At 43.0% G+C, this 26,224-nt stretch overlaps 1 protein-coding gene across 1 annotated transcript in view; it reads right to left on the bottom strand.

Annotated features, from left to right (window-relative positions):
• Positions 1 to 5,311, bottom strand: part of SCRG1 (stimulator of chondrogenesis 1) — a 73,327-nt gene extending 68,016 nt beyond the window's left edge. Inside the window, exon 1 of the mRNA XM_073612033.1 lies at positions 5,168 to 5,311. The gene's annotated coding sequence lies outside the window, so the exon portion shown is untranslated. The remainder of the gene's footprint in view (positions 1 to 5,167) is intronic.
• Positions 5,312 to 26,224: the final 20,913 nt, after the last annotated feature.

Consider the following 26,224-nt stretch of genomic DNA (forward strand, 5'->3'; position numbering starts at 1 on the left):
TTCCTCTTTTTCTGGAGTCCCCCCAAGGTTCTGTACTGGGAGCCCTTCTCCTCTCCATCTACACCTCATCTTTGGTCATGTGATAAACTCCCACTGCTTCTAATACCATCTCTATGCTGATGACACCCAAATATATCTCTCTAATTCTCACCTCACGCCTTTAGTCTCCTCTCGCATTACTAACTTAATAACTGACATATCACTGTGGATGTCAAACCACTTCCTCAAATTCAACCTTTCTAAAACTGAGCTCATAATATTCATCCCCACTCATGCCCCCTCCCCTGACATCTCCATCAAGATCATAAGTACAACTAAAATTCCCTCCCCTTGTACCTGGGTGCTAGGTATAATCCTAGACTCTGACCTGTCCTTTCCAAATCCAATCACTGTCCAAATTTTGTAGACTTCACCTCCATAGTATCTCCAAAATACACCCATTTTTAGTGTCTGCCATCATACTCTGCTAATCCCTCCACTAGCTTCTGATTGCCCAGCAAATTGAATTCAAAATACTAACATCAACATACGAAGCCATTTACAACTCTATCCCAAGCTACATCACCAATCTTGTCTCAATATATCACCCAAACCGTCCTCTCCACTCCTCCAAAGACCTCCTGCTCTCTAGCTCTCTTGTCTCCTCCTCCCATGCTCATCTCCAGGACTTCTCCAGATCATCTCCCATCCTGTGGAACTCTCTACCTCAGCCTGTCTGGCTATCTCCTACTCTGTCCACTTTTAGGCAATCCCTGCAAACAAATCTCTTCAGGTAAGCCTTTCCTGAATTCAGCTAACAACTGAATCTTTTATTTCTCCTATCAGCTCATCCCTCACAGTTATTTCCTTTTGTTCCACTTGCCTCTCCCTATTACATCTGAAGCTCTTAAGAGCAGTGCCCTCCTAATGCCTTTGTATTGAATTGTATTGTTAATGTTCTGTCTCCCTTTATATTGTAAAACACTGCACAAACTGTTGGCATTATATAAATCCTGTATAATAGTAATAATATGAATTATAATAATAGTAATAATATTAATTACCTTCCTAGTTGATGACTTACCTGCCTACTACCCCTTCCTACATCTAGCTATTAGTCATTGGATCCAACCATCATGCCCAATAACCAAAATATGGGCCTTTAAGATGGAAAGTTTATATGTGTATGTCAGAAAATACAAAGACAGGTACAGTATCTCACAAAAGTGAGTACACCCCTCACATTTCTGTAAATATTTTATTATATCTTTCCTTATGACAACACTGAAGAAATGATACTTTGCTACAATGTAAAGTAGTGAGTGAGCTTGTATAACAGTATAAATCTGCTGTCCCCTCGAACAAATAACTCAACACACAGCCATTAATGTCTAAACCGCTGGCAACAAAAGTGAGTACACCCCTAAGTGAAAATGTCCAAATTTGGCCCAAAGTGTCAATATTTTGTGTGGCCACCATTATTTTCCAGCACTGCCTTAACCCTCTTGGGCATGGAGTTCACCAGAGCTTCACAGGTTGCCACTGGTGTCCTCTTCCACTCCTCCATGATGACATCACAAAGCTGGGGGATGTTAGATGTTACACTTTCCGTTTGCGGATGCCCCACAGATGCTCAATAGGGTTTAGGTCTGGAGACATGCTTGACCAGTTCATCACCTTTTACCCTCAGTTTGTTTAGCAAGGCAGTGGTCATCTTGGAGGTGTGTTTGGGGTCGTTATCATGTTGGAATACTGCCCTGCAGCCCAGTCTCTGAAGGGAGGGGATCATGCTCTGCTTCAGTATGTCACAGTACATGTTGGCATTTATGGTTCCCTCAATGAACTGTAGCTCCCCAGTGCAGGCAGCACTCATGCAGCCCCAGACCATGACACTCCCACCGACACGCTTGACTGTAGGCAAGACACCCTTTTCTTTGTACTCCTCGCCTGGTTGCCGCCACACACGCTTGACACCATCTGAACTAAATCTGAACTTTATCTCATCAGACCACAGGACATGGTTCCAGTAATCCATGCCCTTAGTTTGCTTGTCTTAGAAAACTGTTTACGGGCTTTCTTGTGCATCATCTTGGGCTTCCTTCTGGGATGACAGCCATGCAGACCGATTTGATGCAGTGTGCAGCGTATAGTCTGAGCATTAACAGGCTAACCCCCCACCCCTTTAACCTCTGCAGCAATGCTGGCAGCACTTATACGTCTATTTCTCAAAGACAACCTCTGGATATGACACGGAGCATGTGCACTCAACTTCTTTGGTCGACCATGGCGAGGCCTGTTCTGAGTGAAACCTGTCCTGTTAAACCACTGTATGGTCTTGGTCACCATGCTTCAGCTAAGTTTCAAGGTCTTGGCAATCTTCTTATAGTCTAGGCCATCTTTATATAGAGCAACAATTCTTTTTTTAAGATCCTCAGAGAGTTCTTTGTCATGAGGTGCCATGTTGAACTTCCAGTGACCAGTGTGAGAGAGAGAGAGCGATAACACCAAATTTAACACACCTGCTCTCCATTCACAACTGAGACCTTGTAACACTACGAGTCACATGACACCGGAGATGGAAAATGACTAATTGGGCCCAATTTGAACAATTTCACTTAGGGGTGTACTCACTTGTTGCCAGCGGTTTAGACATTAGTGGCTGTGTTTTGAGTTATTTTGAGGGGGCAGCAAATTTACGCTGTTATACAAGCTGTATACTCACTACTTTACATTGTAGCAAAGTGTCATTTCTTCAGGGTTGTCACATGAAAAGATATTATAAAATATTTACAAAAATGTGAGGGGTGTACTTACTTTTGTGAGATACTGTATGTTCAGTTTCTTCGGTACATACAATGGCTGCTTTACACTTTTTATGAGAAGAAACATTTGACTTAAAGAACTTCAGTTAAAGGCAATAAATTGCGGCAAGTCCCTGTTGCACTACTGAAATTCAGTGTCTTCACATCTAAGACATGTACCAGTGACTTTATTAAGAATTGTCTTTACCACCCCACAACTTCCCTTTTCCAGTGCATGCATGACTGTTGTCTGTGGTAAGAAAATGCATGTATTCCTTAACAGTGGCAGCTGGTGCTCAAAATTTTTGGGGGGACGCATAAAAACTGAAAAATACTCAACCCCCCCCCCCATCAATTGCAGCCTCACCGTGCCCATCAAATGCAGCCATTGTGCCCATCAAATGCAGTCACTGTGCCCATCAAGCGCAGTCACTGTGCCCAGCATATGCAGACATTGTGCCTATCATTGCAGCCATTGTGCCCATCAAACGCAGCCACTGTGCCCATCAAATGCAGCCACCTGTGCCCATCATATGGAGCCACCTGTGCCCATCATATGCAGCCACCTGTGCCCATCATATGCAGCCACCTTTGCCCATCATATGCAGCCACCTGTGCCCACCCCCCGCGTGCGACTCTGGCAGCACACCCCCCCGCGAGTGTGGCCCTGGCAGCACCGAAGCCACCCCCTGTATGGCTCTGGCAGCACACCCCCCCACATGAACTCAGCTCTGGCAGCACCAAACCCTCCCCCCACGCGCGTGGCTCTGGCAGAGGGGACTTACCGAAGCAGCTCCTCCAGCGTGTCTTCTCCACTCCTCTTCCTAAGTGCCAGGCATCCAATATAGTGGCCTGGCACTTTGCCAATCAGGAAACAGGTCTGCTGCCCTGCCTCCTGATTGGTGGGGAGGAAGGTTAGTGTGAAAATATCATTGATATCATCACACAATTGGGTGGGATCAGGGCGCACTCTCTGCGCCCCAAGCCTATACTATTTTGAAGCCTATTAGAGCCTCTGGCTCTAATCAGGTGCTTCAAAAAGTACCACCCGCTCCCACCCCTGCCATAGGAATCCATGCGTCCGGCGTCCTGAAAGGGGCCAGACGCATTGATGGGGGGGGGGCGGCGCCCGAGCGCCTACAGTGCACAGGCCGCCACTGAATCTGTGCACTAGTGTACTACATGACATAGCCATACACTGGTGTACTCTATGAAAATATGGTGACTACTAATGAGTCAGGTATTATGAGCTCAGCAAGAGTCTGCTGTCTGTTTCTTGAAAGAATGGTCTTTTACTGATATGCAGCAGAAGAATTGCTATTTCTAATCTGCAAATTATTCAAGAAGGGATAATAGGAATACATAAAATGTAGATTTAATCATGTATACAGCAATTTGTCTTTATTTAAATGTATATCTAAACCCAAGAACAAATTCTTGATAAAGTGCATCTTAGATGTCTGTAGATATGGTGGGTGAATTAAGCCTGCCATACATGGATCGAAATTCGGCCAGTTCAGCTGGGAATTTTTATCCATGTATGGGCTAGCTGATTTTACACAAGTCAATCGGTAGATCAACTTGTGTAAAACAAGCCTGTTGGGTTTTTCCTGAATGGTCATTGCTGCCAGCTATCCGTCGACAGAATACAATAGTACAGCAGGAATGATTCCCCCATCCACATTTTTTACCTTTTCAGGCTTTTTCTATTTTATTTTTTTTTCTGATGATTCTGCCAGTAACATACTTCCTGTACTATCACAACACTCACTCACCTTACTGTATCAGGACAGCAGAAATGGGACAAGATTACTGGGACCTCCCCCTGTTCTTCTGTCCATAGCATAGATGGGCAGGGTCCTGTAGTTCTCAGAAAAATATAACTGCTAACAGTAAAGTACAAGCAGAAAGCACGAGAACTTATCAGCTGACAAGATTTCTGGCAAGATCAACGTGTTTTTTTTTTTGTTTTTTTTTTAATTGAACAGATATAACAAAATGCTTTTGATGATATATTTAACAGAAGAAAGGGAGCACATAAAAAAGGTTAATTATTGCAAAAGGGTTTATATATTCTTTAGTGGGATGAAATATGCTGCCCCATTAAAATTATGAAATATGTGAACTCTAAGATCATGCAGAATTTTAAATATATTGTTTTCACACAAACAATATATTTACTAATTTATTAAAAATGGAGAGAAAGTGCATTGTCATTTTCATATATGTACTGCGCTCCTTCGCCTGAAAAGTATAATAGTTTCTATTGTACATATTACAATCTACAATGCATAATTTTATTATGCAACATTGAGCCTCATATAGGGGTGTAAATGCCCAATGTAATAATTTAAATAATTTCTATAATTTAAGAATGGAGAAATTACCTGATTCTTCTGTAAAATTCCTGTCTAGCCTTTAGACCTCTGGGTAGATGAATACTGTACAGAATGAGGTACAGTGCTAGAAGAGGGGCCAGAGAGTAGTACTTGGATGGGGGAGTGGACTGACTTCACTTACATAGAGAGAGAGAGAGACATAAATGTAGCTTTGTTTCCTTAGCAGTGACAAGTTCTCCTTTGCTGCCAGCATTGGCCCAGAGGTAACTGGGAATAACAGACTGCTTTTACCACGTAAAATCCTTAGGACATCTATGATCAGTTCACTTCCAGAACTAAACACAGCTCTCCTTTATACAGTCTGAAATTAATAAAATTATGTACATGAAAAGTAACATCCTTGCAATTTGCAAATGTCAATATGCAGATAAACATTTGCAATCAAGCAATAACAATTGTGCGCCAGTGTGAAAATAAAGTGTACCTGTCAGCTAACCTGGGAACATTAGTGCTGTGAGTCTAAGATCCTACAGGGAGATGATTGTGTTGAGTGTAGCAGGGTTATATACTAATACGATCTGCTATAAAGCAGACAGCGCTTACCTGCTCTCACACAGATGACGCTAGAGCAGTGTTTCACAACCTCTCTTTCAGCTAAGGCACCCTTTAAAATTATGGACAGTCTGAAGGCCCTTTCTCCCATTCTAAAATCTAAAAAAAAACATTCTAATAGTTTTACAATAAGGCCGCAATATCCACATGTAGGACAACCAATGTTAGAGGTGTGTATTCTTCAAAAGCAAATACACTTTTGCACACTGGTACTAACTAGTATTGCTGTTTCTCTTCTCCCTCAATTTCTCTCTATCAGTCAGCTCATATGACCCCAGTGCTGAGAGAGAGCGGCAGAGGAGGTTCAAACAAGGATGCTGTGGAGGCAACAGATGTCCTCCTTATCTACTGATGACTTCATTGGTTGGTAGGATGCCAGTGTCTAGAAAGTCATAATTGTGCATATTGAAACCCTCATGGCTTTGTGTAACTGTAGCGGTCTCTCCGACTTCCAAGGGCCTGATGGTGACCCCCAGAGCCAGGGAGAACTGACATTTCTCCTCAGAGTGCAGGTTACTAGGCATAGTGGGTGTGGTGCAAGGTGAAAAGATTGAGCGTCAGTCACTTTTTGTAAAAGTGAACAAAGAGTTTTATTTCTTTTAACAGGAACGGTGAGAGAGAGGGTGAGGGCTCAGGACACTTTTAGGCAAATGCAATAGCAATTAGGCAAACTCTGTAGACAAAAATAGAACTAAGCAGCTTAACCCACAGTATCCCCCTGTAGATCTTCCAGCTTAACTCACAGTATCCCACTGTAGATCATTAAGCTCAGCTTGCCATCTCTCACAAGACTTCTCGGATTCTCAACTACCTGCTGCATCCCTCGAGCTTCACCCACAACTAACCGCTGTACTTATCTTTAAGCTCTACTTATAGCTACCCACCGTACTCCTTCAAGCTTTACTCAAAGCTACCCGCTGTATTCTTGGATCTGTCTCCGCTGAAGCTTTCCCACTTACTTCACCGTCCCCGGCAAGTGAAGCGTCTGCTCTGGTACTCCTTCAGAACTTCATCCCTTCCAAACTTGCCTCGGGTAACAGGAGTGGTCGTCCCTTTGTGGCAACTGCTTCTCCTTTACCTCCGCTAATGATCAGGCTCCCCTCGGACTGAGCCTCTAACACACAGAGCGGCAGAGGAGGTTCAAACAAGGATGCTGTGGAGGCAACAGATGTCCTCCTTATCTACTGATGACTTCATTGGTTGGTAGGATGCCAGTGTCTAGAAAGTCATAATTGTGCATATTGAAACCCTCATGGCTTTGTGTAACTGTAGCGGTCTCTCCGACTTCCAAGGGCCTGATGGTGACCCCCAGAGCCAGGGAGAACTGACATTTCTCCTCAGAGTGCAGGTTACTAGGCATAGTGGGTGTGGTGCAAGGTGAAAAGATTGAGCGTCAGTCACTTTTTGTAAAAGTGAACAAAGAGTTTTATTTCTTTTAACAGGAACGGTGAGAGAGAGGGTGAGGGCTCAGGACACTTTTAGGCAAATGCAATAGCAATTAGGCAAACTCTGTAGACAAAAATAGAACTAAGCAGCTTAACCCACAGTATCCCCCTGTAGATCTTCCAGCTTAACTCACAGTATCCCACTGTAGATCATTAAGCTCAGCTTGCCATCTCTCACAAGACTTCTCGGATTCTCAACTACCTGCTGCATCCCTCGAGCTTCACCCACAGCTAACCGCTGTACTTATCTTTAAGCTCTACTTATAGCTACCCACCGTACTCCTTCAAGCTTTACTCAAAGCTACCCGCTGTATTCTTGGATCTGTCTCCGCTGAAGCTTTCCCACTTACTTCACCGTCCCCGGCAAGTGAAGCGTCTGCTCTGGTACTCCTTCAGAACTTCATCCCTTCCAAACTTGCCTCGGGTAACAGGAGTGGTCGTCCCTTTGTGGCAACTGCTTCTCCTTTACCTCCGCTAATGATCAGGCTCCCCTCGGACTGAGCCTCTAACACACAGAGCGGCAGAGGAGGTTCAAACAAGGATGCTGTGGAGGCAACAGATGTCCTCCTTATCTACTGATGACTTCATTGGTTGGTAGGATGCCAGTGTCTAGAAAGTCATAATTGTGCATATTGAAACCCTCATGGCTTTGTGTAACTGTAGCAGTCTCTCCGACTTCCAAGGGCCTGATGGTGACCCCCAGAGCCAGGGAGAACTGACATTTCTCCTCAGAGTGCAGGATACTAGGCATAGTGGGTGTGGTGCAAGGTGAAAAGATTGAGCGTCAGTCACTTTTTGTAAAAGTGAACAAAGAGTTTTATTTCTTTTAACAGGAACGGTGAGAGAGAGGGTGAGGGCTCAGGACACTTTTAGGCAAATGCAATAGCAATTAGGCAAACTCTGTAGACAAAAATAGAACTAAGCAGCTTAACCCACAGTATCCCCCTGTAGATCTTCCAGCTTAACTCACAGTATCCCACTGTAGATCATTAAGCTCAGCTTGCCATCTCTCACAAGACTTCTCGGATTCTCAACTACCTGCTGCATCCCTCGAGCTTCACCCACAGCTAACCGCTGTACTTATCTTTAAGCTCTACTTATAGCTACCCACCGTACTCCTTCAAGCTTTACTCAAAGCTACCCGCTGTATTCTTGGATCTGTCTCCGCTGAAGCTTTCCCACTTACTTCACCGTCCCCGGCAAGTGAAGCTTCTGCTCTGGTACTCCTTCAGAACTTCATCCCTTCCAAACTTGCCTCGGGTAACAAGAGTGGTCGTCCCTTTGTGGCAACTGCTTCTCCTTTACCTCCGCTAATGATCAGGCTCCCCTCGGACTGAGCCTCTAACACACGTGTTCCGCCTCAGGCTTTGGGCTTAACCTTTGCTGCTCTTCCTTTGCAAAACCCTGAACTATTGTATAGGTCTTAAGTAGACCCAGCAGCCAGTATTACTCTTGGATAGGCCTCAGGCTTCAGGCCTAGCAACCAGGAGTTACTCGACACACACCCACCCAGGCCGCAGCCCCGGGCGCGAAGAACCTGAATCACCAGAACCCCTCCCGAATAAAAAGACTATCCCAGCATGCACAGCGGCCAAAAGAAACTCTTGATGATTGTCTGAGATAACTCATTTACCCATCACCTGAATTCACTTTAATCCATCATCCTAATGCGAAAGGCAACAGTGCCACCTATTGACAGAGAGAGACTACCAATTAAACTCAGACTTAGAACAGAAATCAGTGGATCAAACAATTAGTCAGGCTGGTTACCACCTAGCACAACTTGATTTATTAGCAGCCTTGTTTAGGACCAGGGTGCTGCCTAACTAAAAGGCAGGCTTGATCCACCTGCTGGCTTGTATACAATTTCTGATCAATTTTTAGACATTTTGCCAAGTCACCCCTGAGGAAACTTCAAGGCACCCCAAGGAGCTTGTGGACCCTGGTTGAAAAAGACTGCGCTATAGCACTAAAGTGTGGGAATAAATGGGCAAATGTGGAAAAATACTGACAATAACCACACCATGGCAGTTGTGGCAATATATGGAAAACATAATGGCAACCATGACAGCACCTGAGAAACAAATGTGGACAACATACATACTTGTGGGAGTAAGTGGGCAAAATATTTGTATACCACACTGGCAATTGTGGCAATACATGGGCAATAAACAGGCAATCATAAAAATGTATGGGCAACAAACACGTAGTTGTGAAAGCTTATAGGAAACAAATTACAGGCCACAAACATGCAACCATGACAATTCATGGCCACCAATCATGACAATACATGGGTGCACAATGAGCAATCATGGCAACATGTGGTCAAAAAATGGGCAATTGTTAAAATATGTTTACAAGTTGTAAAATCCCTGTTTTTGAGAAAAATGCTTCTGATGTTTGTGTGACCATAATGAAATCCGATTACTCCAACACTTTCTCACCCCATGCTTGCGAGCGGACCCCTCCATGACCCGTTTTGAATGTACACGCCCCAGTGCGTCTATGTGGGTAGCAACAAAGCAACAAAAACTGGGCCTGTACCGTTTTTGTAAAAAGTGAGATGCGGTGCTGGTCCATCGGCACTTAGTATACTGTGCTTTAAGGTGCCCTCCTAAATAAGTCTCACTGCAATGCACCACACAGAGGCAGACTCGCTCCAGAGCTGCTGCTCTGCGCATTCAGTCACAAACAGAGCCGACCCTCTCTCTCCTTATTGGCTCACTGGCTGTGATTGACAGCAGCAGGAGCCAATGGCTGCTGCTGCCTCAGCCAATGAGGAGTGAGAGTCCCTGGAGAACCGAAGCTCACGTACACATAACTGGATCAAGATGGGGCTCAGATAAGTATTAGGGGGGCTTGGGGGACTGCTGAACAGAGGAGTTTTTTTTACCTTCATACATAAAATGCATGAAGGTAAAAAAATTGAGCCTTTAGAACCACAAATTGGCATGACAAACTTAGAAATGTGGTGTGATATTTTTTTGTATACTTGGTAATTATACGTCTGTTTTATATGCTTTTCCTCAGCTGTAAACTATACGTTTTAAATTGTGTTGGCAGTCAGTGACTGGCGGGGTAGAACAAAACTTTACAGGTTGTCCTAAGAGATATTGAGTATGAAATACTGCCCATTGTTGAATCTACTTTCGTGTCTGTTTACAATGCTTCTTGTAAGGTCGTTGGCTAAAAAAAAGGATCCTATTTCTTAAAATTTATAATCCAAATGCAGGTAGAACTTCTAAAGATAAGCTAATGTTCCACTGAAAACAATAACAGTCTATCACATGAGCACAGTGGGGTTTAAATTAGATTTTGGAATAATGCGTCTCATGAGAGATCATAGGCGTGTGCAGGGGGTGTGCCGGGTGTGCCTGGGCACACCCTAATCACCCCGTGTGACGCAGATTCCCCAAAGCCCCATAACAGGGCTCCTAAAAAATGTTTTTTTTAAATAATAAAAAAATTTAAATAAAAACCTACTGACACCATCCACTGCCCTACTGAAACCAACCTCTGCCCTACTGACAAGTCCACTGCTCTACTAACACTGTCCATGTTTTAATACATTTGGGGTGCACACCCTAATGCAATAGGCTGCGCACACCTATGTGAGAGATATTAGAGAAGATTTGACAAATGATAAGAACAATAAAAACCAAGGAAACTTTTTGTTAGTATTTGAAGATTCTTTTAAGTCTGTCAACAAAGTATTTATATATATTTATATATTTTATATAGTGCTATGATAATATGCAGCTTTTTGCAGCATGCCTCCCAACTCTTTTGGATGTGAACGAGGGACACCTATTAGCAAAAGTATGTAGGCATAGGACACACACCTTGCCACACCCCCTCAACCACTTAAGGACCGGAAGGATTTGCCCCCTTAATGATCAGGCCATTTTTTGCGATAGGGCACCGCGTTCGTGCGACATTGTACCGAAAACAAAGTTTATGTCCTTTTTTCCCCACAAATAGAGCTTTCTTTTGGTGGTATTTGATCACCTCTGCAGCTTTTAATTTTTGCGCTATAAACAAAAAAACAACAATTTTGAAAACATTTTTTTTTTACTTTTTGCTATAACAAATATATAAAAAGAAATGCAAAAAAAAAACAAATTTCTTCATCAGTTTAGGCCAATACATATTCTTTGTAAAAAAAAATCGCAATAAGCATATATTGATTGGTTTGCACAAAAGTTATAGTGTCTACACAATAGGGGATAGGTTTATGGCATTTTTATAATTTTCTTGTTTTTTTTTACTAGTAATGGCGGTGATCAGCGATTTTTAGCGGGACTGCGGCGGACAGATCAGACACTTTTTTGGGACCAGTGACATTTATACAGCAATCAGCACTATAAAAATGCACTGATAACTGTATAAATTACACTGGCAGGGAAGAGGGTAACTTTAGTGGCGATCAAGGGGTTAAATGTGTTCCCTGGGAGGTGTTTCTACCTGTGGGGGGAGTGGACTGACTGGGAGTACAGAGAGCTCGCTGTTCCTGATCACTAGGAACAGACAATCTCTCTCTACTCCCCTGACAGAACTGGGATCTGTTTGTTTACATTGACAGATCCCCGTTCTGGCTCTCTGTGGAGCGATTACGGGGGGCCGGTGGACATCACAGCCACTGGCCACATGCATCGGCTCCGGTGCCGTGTGTGCACCCACTGTATCTATTGCATGAAGCGACGTACACCTACGGCGATTCACACTTTAGAGCCAACCTGCCACAGTATAACTGCGGTGGCTAGTCTTAAAGTGGTTAAAGGAGAATTTTACAAAAAATGATTATTTAAACCCACAAGTGCTTTTTTTTAAAACAATATTATTCCTTTATACTGGCTGTTGAAAATTACAAATGCAGCAATTTAGAAATTGGATGGAAGGTTTAGCACTGGGGAAACACTTTCTGAAAGATAAATAGTGCATTTTATATACAACTATATAGATGAGACCAAAATGAGGGACAAATGAGGAGGGAAGAGGGACAGAGGGACATTGTTCCAAATCAGGGACGGTCTCTGGAAACCAGGGACTGTTGGGAGCTTTGCTTTACAGTGTACAGAGAACCTAATGGAAGGTTGATCAGACCTCTATAAGCTTACTAGCTTTTAAATGTCAGGATCATGGGAGGATGAGTGCCTGGAGTAAACCTACACAATCACAGGGAGAGCATACAGGCATGCCGAAGGGGTCCATGTTGGGACTGTGGAACTTCATCCTAGGGCCTAGAGCTGCAAGGCAATAATGCTATTTACAGGTAGTTACTAGCACAGAACCATAGTGACTAGGCATATTTCTGTAAATTGATGACATAAAGTTCATGCAGGTATGTGGGTTCAGAAGGAAATAAGCAACAGTAAATAAAAAGCAGTTTGTGTCATAAAGTTGATACAACACCTCCTTCAGGATGCTGGCCCATTAACTTTGCTTTCTGAACCAATCTCTTTCTAATTCAAAGAATGTGTTACATTCTGTGGAAACAATGTAAGGACTTTTGTCAGTGGAAGAGATGCCAGAAAGGGGTGGGTACACTTCAAGACCTTTTTCAATGTACCGCAATGTTAGGTCAAAAGATATTATTATTATTATTATACAGGATTTATATAGCGCCAACAGTTTACGTAGCACTTTACAACTTGAGGGTAGAAATTACAAATACAATACATTTTAATACAGTAGGAATCAGAGGGCCATGCTCCTTAGAGCTTACAATCTTAGAAGGAAGGTCAAGAGATACAAGGGGTAATAACTGTGGGTGATGTGCTGATTGAGAAAATAAATGTACAGTTGTTAGGTGGGGGCCAGATAGGCTTCTCTGAAGAGATGAGTTTTCAGGGATATTACCACTAATAATTTGTTGCTATAGGTTATTACACTTAAAGTGGATGTAAACCCTCTCCTATACCCAGTGAAGTGAACAGCCTCAGATGGTACACGGAGATGAAAAATATCGCCCTACATACGTTCTACATATATATCTGCTGTCTTCAGCTGTATATATCCTTTGGAAAGTGCACATTGTGTTACAGATTTTTCTCTTCCTGTTCAGCACTGGGAGTGGATTATTGGCATACAGCCAGACAGCTGATTGGAGGAAAGGCACACCCCCCCACTCCAAATAGGCAAAGGAAGAAAGGAATGTGCAGAGCTCTGCTGTGAGATGGCAAGCTGTCTGCTAATTTATTTATACCAACCTCCCACAATGCAAATTTCACGCTGCTTTTATCTCCTGTGTCGGAGAACTTGTCAGATGTTATCAGGCTTATAACAGAGCTACGGAGCAGGAGAAAGCCACGGGACTCAGAGCATTGTGGAGAGATAAGAAAACACTGCAGATATATGTGCCCAGCTCAGATTTCATGAATCGGGTTTACATCCACCTTAATGCCTAATTGAAGTCCAAGCAAAAAATATTTATTTTATTTAAGCTACATAAAAACATTGATTTATAAATGTCGTACTCTTATCTTCTTTCTGTCCATCATTCTTTCTACCCCTGGAACCTCAGCTGTCGCTTTGTCAGTTTTACCTCCGAAACTTCACAAACACTGTATAGAACCAGCGTGGGAATCATTCCCATTTAATAGTTTACCGCAAAAGTGTCTGGTGTCGTTTTGTGAGCATACAGATCACTACTGCTCCAATTGGAGAAGATGTGTGGAGGTGACTGTCCCTGGTGAGACAGCGATCGAGGTCCATACAGATTTATACTGTTTGCCTATGAGCTGCTTATAATGTGGCAGCATATGGCAGGTCTCTTTAGTGTGTAGCAAAAATCAGTGTCCAGCTTACATCCCTGTGGCTACTGATTCCAGCACCACCTCTTCAGGCACTGCCAACCCGCCTGGCTGCCCCTTTCACTAGCCCTCCTGGCTAACATCTCCACAGTCCTCCCAGACTGACAATTTCTCTCCTCAGTCCTCTCCAGACTGAACACTCACCTGCCCACCCGCCTGACTTCTCAGGAGATCTAGACGTGCTGACTCACTCCTGCTGTCCTCTCCTTGCTCCTACAGGATAGGATTCCTCCATGTGTTGTAGATAGTCCCTCCAGCACCTGAGACCCAGGCCCAAGGTCACCCCTACCTAGACTAGGGGGCACCCTCTAGTGCCACCAACAGCCTCCTCAGTACTTATTTATGAGTTGGCCGGCCCCCCTGCCAGCCCATATGCTGGGGATTGGCTGGGGTCCTCATTAATACTAGAAGCAGCTCCTCCTAGACTCCACCCACTGCTTTTGGAAGTTTCTCCAAGGTTCCAGAAAGCAGGGGGAGTCACCAGAGATGCTGCTTGATGAGTCATCCAGCCTCCCTAAATCACTCAGCCCTGACCCAGATTCAACCCAGGCCTGGCTCTCAGCCAGACCAATTTTTCTGCTCTAACAAACCTATGCACATCTAATCTAGCACACTAGAGGATGCTACAGTGGTATAACAATATAATTAATCATTGAAGCACTGCAATTACTGCTACATTCTCACTAATACTTTGTTGCTATAGGTTATTGCACTTAATGCCTAATTGAAATCTAAGAAAAAATATATTTTATTCAAGCTACATAAAAACATTGGTTTATACATGTCTTATCTTCTGTTTATCTATCGTTTTTGACTCAGCAGGAAATGCGTCAGACCTGTGACGTTGCTATGTCTCACTGCTGCCTCCTAGGATAGCTGGGTATTTGAAATCCTGCAAGAGTGCCCAACTATCCCAGGAGGCAAGGTTGAGGCATGGTGAGATCATCCGTTACTCCAGGAAGTACTGGAAGCCAGGCCAGGTCTGATTAGGAAGCCACAGCCGGGCGCCCACAGTTAGAGCTTTTTCACATGGGGTGGATCAGTGATGATCCGCCCCGTGAACACCCGCTTGCTCAGCAGGGATCGCTCCGCCGAAAATGATAGGTCTGTCGCTGCACACAGCGACGGACCTGTCAGAGCGCCGCTCTCCCCTATGGGGGATCGGATCATGACGGACCGTAGAGTCCGTCGTCATCCGATCCGAAAACGGATGGAAAAGTAGGGTTTTCCTCCGTTACACTTTTTGGATCGGAGCGGGTCGGATGTCAGCGGACATGTCACCACTGACATCCGACGCTCCATAGGGATACATGTATGTCCGTTTTTCATCTGAAAACGGAAGGATGAAAAACGGACATACGGATCCCCCGTGTGAAAGAGCCCTTACAATGTTACAGTTACAATTCCGGCACCGCGGAGAGGAGGGGAAAAGGAGCGGGGCTTCGGGCGCCCGCATCGCTGGTCCGTGGAACAGGTGAGTGTCTGTTTATTAAAGTGAGCAGCTACACTTTTTTTTTCCCAAACACCAAATGCTGCTAAACTCACCTAAACTGGTTTGGAAAACTGCAGGTTCATTTTTAAGGCTGATTTTCTCCTGTCAGGTGAAACAATGTTTGCAATAAACCAGTGTGCATAAAGGCTCAGGCTTCATGTTCCTTCGTGTAGGTGTAGCACCATCTACCTTAGATGGGTAGGTGCTAGAGTAGTGTTTTTGTGTGTACTGCCAGTTCAGGTAAATTTAGTTTTTGATCTGGGGGCAGGGGAGTGGTTTAGTGTAGCAGCAGGTGACTGACATGTGCTTCAGCTCTCTGACGCCTCTTTTGTTTCTAGTGAGAAGGTTCTGGAAAAGAGGCAGGGCAGAGTGTTGGAGTGACATGGGGTGTATTTGGGAGCCCTGATCAATCCCCAACTAGGATTGGCAGGGGGCAGGCCTTCTATATATACCCATGTTCAGCCTGTGGTGGGAGGAGTTGTCGGTGATAGAACTGAGATGATGGAGTGTTAGACTGTCGTGGGCCTGAGGAAACCACCCTTCGGGGGGGGGGGGTGAACTCAGGCCTGGAGCTCAGGAGCTGGGAGGGAGCTTCTCTCTACATGGTCATTGAGAGGTGTCCTGGAAAAGGAGCGGGAGGACAGTTGGGAGCACTGCCGGGAAAGTTATTCATGAGGGATCCATGCCAGGGTCGGTGAGTGAGAAGCACAGTGAGAAGCTCTGGGAGAGACATGCCAGGATTAGATGTGGAGCCAGAGGAAGAGACTGTGGTGTTAATGAAGTCAAGTCACTGCAGCCAGGAGGGTTGGCAGGCTTTGCACCGGACTTGCTGGGAGCAGCAGTCCACCAAGTATCAGTTAGCACAACTATTCTTTTCATCTAAAATGGTTGCTACAACTAAGGGGACTGCAGACTCCCGCCTGCAAATGGCTACTAGGAAAATGTTAGGACTTATTCAGAGTGAGGCCTAGTCATGTGCTAACGGTGACAGGAATCTAGAATTGGACAGTAGAAGAAAGCAAGTGATCTCAAGTAGTGTGCTGGAGGAGATGTGAGGTAACAGAGACTGTCAATTTGGATTCAGCTACCTTTATTTCTACTAAGAAAGATTCATCATTTGGGCATTCCATATCCCTTTTCCCCATCCAAGTTTAATCCCCTTTTAAAAACAACAAAAACAAGCAAGAGACTGTTCATTGACTGGAGAAAGTGTGCCTAAAATTGATGTCTGACCAATCAGAATGATGTGTGGATGCTGAAAAACGCAGCGACCCCACGGGGACACCGCTACATTTTGGAGGTCCCATCGAGATTTGAACTCGGATCGCTGTATTCAGAGTCCAGAGTGCTAACCATTACACAATACAGAGAAGGGTTGCTCTGGAGTGGGGACTGGACTACCCATATGTCCCCTCCCAGATAATGGACATGGTGGAGAACTCCCGGGGAGAGTGGGAGAATGACCCTGTCTGGGATTTTCTGCATGTCCCAAAGCCTTTGCGGGTGCCAGAGAGTGATGCCTGGGCCCGGTTTGTGGCCATTTGGGAGGAATGGAAGCTGGGATGTGCCATTTACAGGGATTGAGTCCTGGTTGTAAAGGCGGGTCGGCCTACCAGGAACCATTCGGTCTCTGTCAGAGAGGAAGGGGATAGCAGGAGGAGATTGCAGAATCCCCGCTTCTATGTGTGAGGAGGACTGTTGTGCTGTACAGCCACAAGACTGCAGGGAAGTGGCAGAGATGTGTGTAGTTTTTCCTTCCTGACATTTTCTTGCAGGAGCAGCCTATGCTTGCTACCCAGTGTGCTTGATAGAGGGACTGTATAATCATGGACACTTTGGGTGTACTGTTCCTGCCCACCACTTTTGGAGCCTGTTGTCCGAGGAGGGGCCCCCCCTATCAGGAGCCAAAGATGGACTGTTCACAAGTTTGTACATGTATGTTTTGCTGTTGTTCTGTTTTTAGGTAAGTAGTTCCCTTCTTACAGTACAAAACAAGCAGGAAATATATGTGGTGGTCTTGATTTGATTTTTATGTGACAAATAAACACACACACACTTCAGGGCAATGAATGCTATCTGCAAGCTTTATATAACTTAGGTTTGTGTGCTAATGAGGCAACTGAAAACGCATGCACAGTCCATGAAACACACAAAATACAAGTTCACCCAATGTAGAGACAGAACTTCAAAGTGGGTACACCTGTTAAGGATGTCCTTAAATTACTAACAGAAAAAACACACTATCTGAGCATGCCCAGAAACATCCAAGTGCTGTTCACACACAAAGAGCACAAAAAAACCCTGTCCCTGAGCATGCCCAGACCAACCCCAATGCATTTCACACACCAAAAGCCACAACAAAAAAACAGTCCTTGAGCATGCCAAGAACAACCCAAATGCATTTCACACACCAAAAGCCACAGCAAAAACTAAAGTCCCTGAGCATGCCCAGAACAACCCAAATGCAGCTAGCACAAAATAAGCCACCCCCTGCCCAAAATTAAGAACATCATCCAGCATGCTACAAAATTATAGATGGGATAAACACAACGGTCCAGGGGGGCAAACAAAGAGCCTAACATGGGCAAAAGTTATACACCAAATACCATTGCAGTCTATGGGAACTGACTTGTTAATTTTGCTAGTCCCCACTTGGCTGGCTTATATTCTAGTTATTGGCCTTAAAATGGGTATGGGGGCCCAGGTCCCAACTTGAGGGACATATATCAATGTCACCAATTTGGACAACCCCCAAAACAAAGAGAATTGCCTTTAAAATGCAAATTTGCTTAAAAGCCAGTAACTTTGGGGGTGGGGGGGCTTACTCTGCCTGTAAAGTGGTGCATCTGTAACATGTATCCAAAATGCTGCTTCAAAGATGTAGGGCTTTAGAGAAAACTTACAAATCTGCAAGACTTTAACCCAAAACAAAAAATAGCCTGCCCCCCAATACATACAAGGCCATTTGGGTCTGTTAAGGCTTAAAATGAGAACCCTCACGTGAAAAATACCACCCAGTGAGCAAAGGCATGTGAACGAGCGCAAGACCCGATTGCGCATGTGCACTGCTTTGATTGAGCTCACGCAGTTCTAAACTTACTTGCAGGCACAGCAGGCTTTCTCTGAAAAAGTTACTTTCTCATTCTATTTTGGCCATATTTATTACTTGGGCAGTTGTTATTAAACTTCCTCACATCACCCCATAATATTGGCACCTCCATCTTTTGTCAATATTGATTTGGAGATGCCGTGCGCCATGTCCATAGTGGCGCACAGAATGCATTCTCCCGTGCGCAGAGATCATTATAGTAAATGGGGGATTCCCGCTTTGTTACTGACGCACCATTTAGTAAATATGGAAATGTGCATTTCGCCTCGCCGTGCACCTCTGATGGCACAGGGCTTTCGTAAATCACCCCCTATGTGTCCATGTACACATAGGCTTTTAGGATCATTTAGGAGCTGCTACGTTTAGGGGAAGTTCAATCTCACTCTACTGAACGTAGAAGAATCGCGTTTGGGATAGGACTGTTTTGACTGCTGGCCACAAATCACAGCAAAATCGCAGCAAAATCTACATAAAGTCTAGGAGTTGGCAGGGGTTAGTCACAATTTGTGTAACAGCCTGCAAATCTTACCCTTGGGTACAACCCTTAGGTTTACTCATAGCTCCCAACTGTCACTGATTTGGAGGGATTGTCCCTGTTTTGAAACCAAATCCCTCTGTCTCTCTTTACACCTGATTTGTCCCTCTTATTGGTCTAATGCATAGGCCTCTAAAGAGAAATGTACTATTAAGTTTCTAGAAGTGTTATACTGCAGTAAAGCATACATCTAACTACTAAGTTATTGAATTTTTTGTTTGAAATGCCTGTAGGCAGGTGCAGTCTATTTTCTCCACCACAGGTGGTGCTCGTCTGCAGTGGCAATGCAGATGGGAAAGGAAGTCGAGAGGAACTCAGTTGCTCTATGGTTTTTCTCAGTCACAGGGAGGCAGCTGTCCTATTGGATGCTGTCACCCCATGTGACTTTGGTAGCCATCTTGGGTCAGGCAGCGTCTATTTAAGATCCTGTCTCCCAGATTTAGCATTTTGGCATTTTGTGAGTGGACAGAGTAGGGACAGACACCAGACAGGGATGAGGTTACCATCTCAGAAAGTTGGGAAGTATGGGTGTACTCTGTTGCCAGAAAGTAAGCTTAAACGTAAGCCCACCCACCATTCTATCCGATCACAGCTTTTACAGTTAAAACTTTGACAAGGACATTTAGGGGCATATTTATGAAGGGTTTACAGGATTCACCACACGTTCTAGGGTGTTATATCTGCCCACTTTGTGGTGTATGGCTTAAATTACTACAAAAGAAAAAAAATATTACATTGTTTAAAAAAATACTGGGACCAAACAAAAATAACGTGCATAGTAAGTATAGTAAGGTATTCAGTAAAAACATTACAGATGAGTAAACATTTTAATGGAACCAAACACTTTATCATGCAAGTTTTACATGAAGAACATTCAGCTGACAGCCTAAAGATTAGGATACACAAGTAGAATCCCACTCTTATGCCCCGTACACACGTTCGGATTTTCTGATGGAAAATGTTCGATGGGAGCTTGTTGTCGGAAATTCCGACTGTGTGTAGGCTCCATCGGACATTTTCCATCGGAATTTCCGTCACACAAAATTTGAGATCTGGATCTCAAATTTTCCGATGACAAAATCCGTTGTCGTAAATTCTGATCGTGTGTACACAATTCCGACGCACAAAGTTCCACGCATGCTTGGAATCAAGCAGAAGAGCCGCACTGGCTATTGAACTTCATTTTTCTCGGCTCGTCGTACATGTTGTACGTCACCGCGTTCTTGACCTTTGGCATTTCCGACAAGATTTGTGTGACCGTGTGTATGCAAGACAAGTTTGAACCAACATCCGTCGGAAAAAATCCATGGATTTTGTTGTTGGGAATGTCCGATCGTGTGTACGGGGCATAAGGGTGCACTTGCATTGTGACCATTTTAACCGAACCATGCCTGAGATCGATTGTCTCCCTCTCCCCACTCCTCCACTGGTCTGCACTCACACTAGATCAGAGGTAGGCAACCTTTCAGAGTTTGAAATCTACCTGGACAACATGGAGGAAATCAAAGATTCCAGAGACAGCGGCACCCTTTTTGAAAAACAAAAATCAAGCCCCCAATAAAAAGATGGCATGAAGAACACATAGGGGTTGATTTACTAAAGGCAAATCCACTCTGCACTGCAAGTGCACTTGGAAATACAGTCGCTGTAAATCTGAGGGGAAGATCTGAAATCAGGGAACGCTCTGCTGATTTTATCATCCAATCATATACAATCAAAAATGCAATTTTTATTTTTTCCTTGCACGTCCCCCTCGGATTTACAGTGACTGCACTTTAAAGTGCGCTTGCAGTGCACTTGTAGTGCAAAGTGGATTTGCCTTTAGTAAATAAACTCCACAGTGTGTCATAGTAGGGTCTTCTGCCCCCCCTCACGTCACTCGTCCCACAGTAAGGTACTCTGCCCCCCTCCCACAGTAGTTTCCTCTGCCCCTGTGCACCCCACACAGTAGTGTCCTCTGCCCCTCAATACCAGCTTCGAGAGTATCCATCTGCGTAGCCATCTGCACAGTGTTGGCAGAGCTACCGGGGTCTCCACTGGTCGCGACGACCCACTATCTGCTCCTGTGTGGGGAGGCACATTTTTCCCTCTGGGCATGTCACCACGGGGAGAGTTTAGGAGAAGAGGTGGAAGACTGTAAGCTGCTGGTTGTGTGCTTCTGGGTATGTGAAATATCCCACACAGGGGGCAGGAGGCGGAGCCTAGCGGAGCAGACATGCATTGTTAGAGCTCCACACCGCTGAGGAGAGAAGAGAAGGACAAAGCGGAGCCTGCAGGCTCAAAAGGTATCCATTTGAACCTTTTTGCCCCAGGGAACAAACTGTGAAAGTTTGGGCAGGAAATATGGTACTGGGAGGAAACCGTGGCAGAAATAAAAATCACCTCACAAAGAGCTCACAGGCACTCACTGCAGCTGAAGCAGCTCCAGTCACCTCACAAGATACAGCATCAGGGCGCTCTCACAGACAGAAAATGTCACAGCAAGACTCTCCATTTGAGTCAGATACAGAACAAATCCTCTCACAAACTTCTCCACAAGCCTCCTCAGTATCCCCAGTAATATTATTACAATTTGAAAAGATGCTTCATAAGGCTTTAAAACAAACCTCAGACCAAATAACAAAAAGCCTAACCAAAGAAATAAGAGAGCTGGGAAACCGCACCGCAGCCTTAGAAATAAAAATGGATGAAATTGAAATTACAACCCAAGAAAACATAACAGAATTGGAACAATTAAAAGAAGAGAATTTAATACTTCAAACTAAGCTCGAAGATTACGAAAATAGAGCCAGACGTTCAAACTTGCGCATAAGGGGAATACCTGAAACTGTGACAGACCTGCAATCTACTATTACTGCTCTATTACAAGAACTAAAGCCAGATATCCCTATTGAACGTTTAGAACTGGACAGAGTACACAGAGCCCTCACAGCCAAAAAGAAAGATGGACCCCAACGTGATATAATCACAAAATTTCATTATTACAGAACGAAAGAACAAATACTAATTGCTGCAAGAGAAAAAAAGGAACTTAATTTTCAAGGACACAATTATCAAATTTTTGCTGACCTATCCCAACTTACTATTACTAAAAGACGATCCATGAAACCCCAACTAATGGAACTCCAACGCCACAACATTATGTATCATTGGGGCTTCCCCTTTTCAGTCAGATTTAACTACCAAGGTACAATTTACAGAAGCAGATCAGCAGATGAACTACAACAAACCCTTTTAAAATTAAATCTGACAGAACCCACAAGCAGCAACACTACCACACGCAGAAGAATGGCGTCATCTTCACCTTCAGGCAGCACCCAGAAAATTTCAGAACAAAATGGGAATCATCATTCTCACAAAAGAGGCCGTTATGCCACATCATCCATGGACCAAGAAGATTCAATGGACTGACACCCTAATTCCTGATATCTCTTCATTTATTATACTAAGAGATGGTTCTCTATAAAAAACCTATATTTATAACTGAATGTAACTGCATCCACTGTGTGGGATCATGTTACATTCCAGTTATATTTCTTATTACTTCTGATTCATATAGCCTTAGAATATATAAGTGAAATAAGGAAATTCTTGTTCAGTTATATATTATCAGGTAATAACAATAGATTTATTACTTTTTAGGACAAATATGTTCAATAAGCCAGAAGTAATGGAAGCCTTTTCTTTCTTTTCTTAAAACAAATATATTATTACCTAACTAGTTCCTAGAATTATGTTTTTGTTTATTCTAATCTGAAGCAATACAACCTCAATTTTATGAGTTAACATATCTAAACAGTTACATATGAATAAAATATGTAATTGTTTACTCTAAAAGGGTTAAAATCCCAAAATAATTCAAACTATCTTCATCAATACCAAAGTTATTAACAGTACCTTTCTAACTGAATTATTTAGCCTAGGGCAAGACTAACCATATACAACCACCCTGGAATAAATAATTTCAACAAAAACTATATTCTGCACTCCAATTAATGAAACATCATTTTGATGTCTTTTGACATAGCACTTCTCTCCTGTAAGCGGAAGATCCGTGTACCCCCATTAGCCCTCCTCATTCTCCCAACCATATTATGTGGGAGTGTGACGAAGGCACTTATTCCCCTGAGAGAGATATTTATTCTCTTTCACGGGTAAATTGTGATTACTTGCAAAAAATAATTTATACAATGTATCATCTAATCTCATATGTTTTTTGTTTACTCTTTACTCCAGAATTCACTGGTTTCTTTTCTATCTATTCATCTCTTCAGTCCACACAGGTTGATCTGCGCAGTCAGCTCTGCATAACAAAAAGTAAGTCAAAACTATTTGATCTATTGCCATGGCACCACTGAATATACTTTCCCTGAATGTTCAGGGAATAAATGTCCCTCAAAAAAGGACCAAAGCCTTCCGTACTTTCCATAACAAGAAGGCTCACATAGTATGCCTCCAAGAAACACACTTCACCAAAGATTCTACTCCAAAATATATTTCTCCTTTTTATCAACAAATTTACACGGCTTCTGCCTGTACCAAGCAAAGGGGAACTCTAATTGCATTTCACCGATCCACACCATTCACCTTATCATCAGAAATTAAAGACCCAGAAGGTAGATACCTGATACTCATGGGTTATATAATGGATACAGCAATCACGGTGATTTCCTACTACGCTCCTAACAAACAGCCTACACCATTCCTCTCACATATATTACAAGTGATTAATACACACAAAATAGGAACAGTGATAATGTGTGGGGATTCGAACCAGGTCCTCCTCCCATTTCTAGATAAATCACCTTTTACACCATCCAAAATAACCTCTAGATTACCTTTTTCTCAACTTCCTTCCAAATACAATCTGGTAGATTCATGGAGAGAAAGTAACCCAATGAAAAAGAAATTCACTTATTTCTCGCACCCTCATCAAACCTTCACCAGAATAGATCATATTTTTCTAACAATAGGAATGATACCAGAAATTATTGCATCAGATATAATTCCAATTCCGTGGTCTGACCATAATGCAGTATACACTACTATAGCCTCAGCCATACCAAAAGCGCATGACCCAACGTGGTACTTACCGGACATAATGCTCAAACACCCACTACATCAGATGGCCATTGAACAAGCTTTAAAGGAATACATATCAATTAATAATACAACAGACATCTCCCCAATAACACTGTGGGAAGCTCATAAGCCTGTCTTGCGTGGTACAATACAAAGACAAATGGCACTATTTAAACGGGAACGCAAAAATCTAGCAAAAAAACTAGAACTCAATTTTAATGCAGCCTACATATCATTTCAAGATAATCCATCTCAGAGTACAAAATCTCATCTGGAAAAATCTAGATTGGAATACGATCTATTTCTCACTGAGTCAGTTGATAAATCCCTCAAACGCTCCAAACACAATTTCTACATGAATACAAACAAACCAGGTACATATTTGGCTCGGGCATTAAATTCAACTAACAAATCTTTCAAACCAATACGTTTGAAATTATCAAAAAATGTTTACACTTGTAATCCAGTTAAAATAGTCCATAAATTTCACTCACATCTCGCAACTTTATACAAGACAAACAATGAATTTAATCCTACAGAAGCTGAATCCTTCTTCTCAAAAATAACCTTACCTGAGTTATCTCAGAATCAAAAAAGCAGTTTGGATGAGCCTATAACTATAGATGAAGTTGCTAACGCCATAAAAGACCTAAAACTTAACAAAAGACCAGGCCCAGACGGCTACTCGGCTTTATACTATAAAACATTCTCAGAAATACTCTCTCCCATTCTCACTGAAACTTTTAACAAACTTCTAGATGGACATTCTTTTCGGCAAGAAACACTTATGGCAATTGTTTGTATGATCCCAAAACCCCTTTCTGATGATACTTCCTGTGTGAATTATCGGCCTATCTCTCTGTTAAACCTCAATATTAAATTATTAGCAAAAATAATAGCAAAACGCCTCAATAGCATTATAGGAAAATTAATACATAGAGATCAAGTAGGCTTCATGCCAAATAGACAGGCAGGCGATAATATACGCAGGGCAGTGTTATTGGCACATATTGCTAAAAAACGGAAAATCCCTTTATGTTTTCTATCTCTCGATATTAAGAGGGCATTTGACACAGTATCCTGGCAATATATGCAATATTCATTACAAAAATGGGGTTTTGGACCCCACTTTTTAACATGGATCAAAGCATTATATAATAAACCCAAAGCCTATATAAAATATGCTGGATACAAATCTGAAGCCTTTAATATTGAAAGAGGTACCCGACAGGGTTGCCCATTATCTCCCTTATTATTTGCCCTTATACTCGAACCCATGGCCCAATACATCAGAACAAACCAAACTATAACTGGCATTGAAGTAGGAGGTATTACACACAAATTATGTATATTTGCAGACGATATATTACTTTTTCTATCATCACCACAGGTCTCTGGTCCTAACTTAATACCAGCTCTTGATGGATTTGCAGCCCTATCCGGCCTTATGATTAATCCTAAGAAATGCCTAGTGCTTAATATTTTACTCACAAACATGGAATTGATCCCGGCTAGGGCTGCACTCCCATTCACATGGGCAGAAAAATCAATCCCATATCTTGGAATTCATTTAACAGCATCTCATTCTGACTTATTCTCAACCAATTATCCTCCTGTATTAAGACAGATCACAAATCTAATAAAACAATGGTCGCAACTTCCTTTATCCTGGATAGGGAAGATTAATGCAATCAAAATGACTATTCTACCCAAATTGCTTTATCTATTTAGAGTCCTCCCTATTCCAATTCCTTCCTATTTTTTGAGAATAGTACAAAAAAGAGCAACTTCGTTTATATGGGGCTCTTCTAAACCACGTATACCTATACACACACTACATCTTCCCAAAAATAAAGGAGGCCTGGGATACCCTAATTTTACTAACTACTACAGAGCAGCACATTTGGCCAGTCTGTCCAAATACCATGCAAAACAGAAAATCCCATTATGGGTATTTATAGAGGCTTCAGAAAATGACCCTCTATTAATATCAAATGTATTATGGCTTGATCCTAAAG

This window comes from Aquarana catesbeiana, linkage group LG01, assembly GCF_042186555.1.
Source record: "Aquarana catesbeiana isolate 2022-GZ linkage group LG01, ASM4218655v1, whole genome shotgun sequence".
Taxonomy (NCBI): domain Eukaryota; kingdom Metazoa; phylum Chordata; class Amphibia; order Anura; family Ranidae; genus Aquarana; species Aquarana catesbeiana.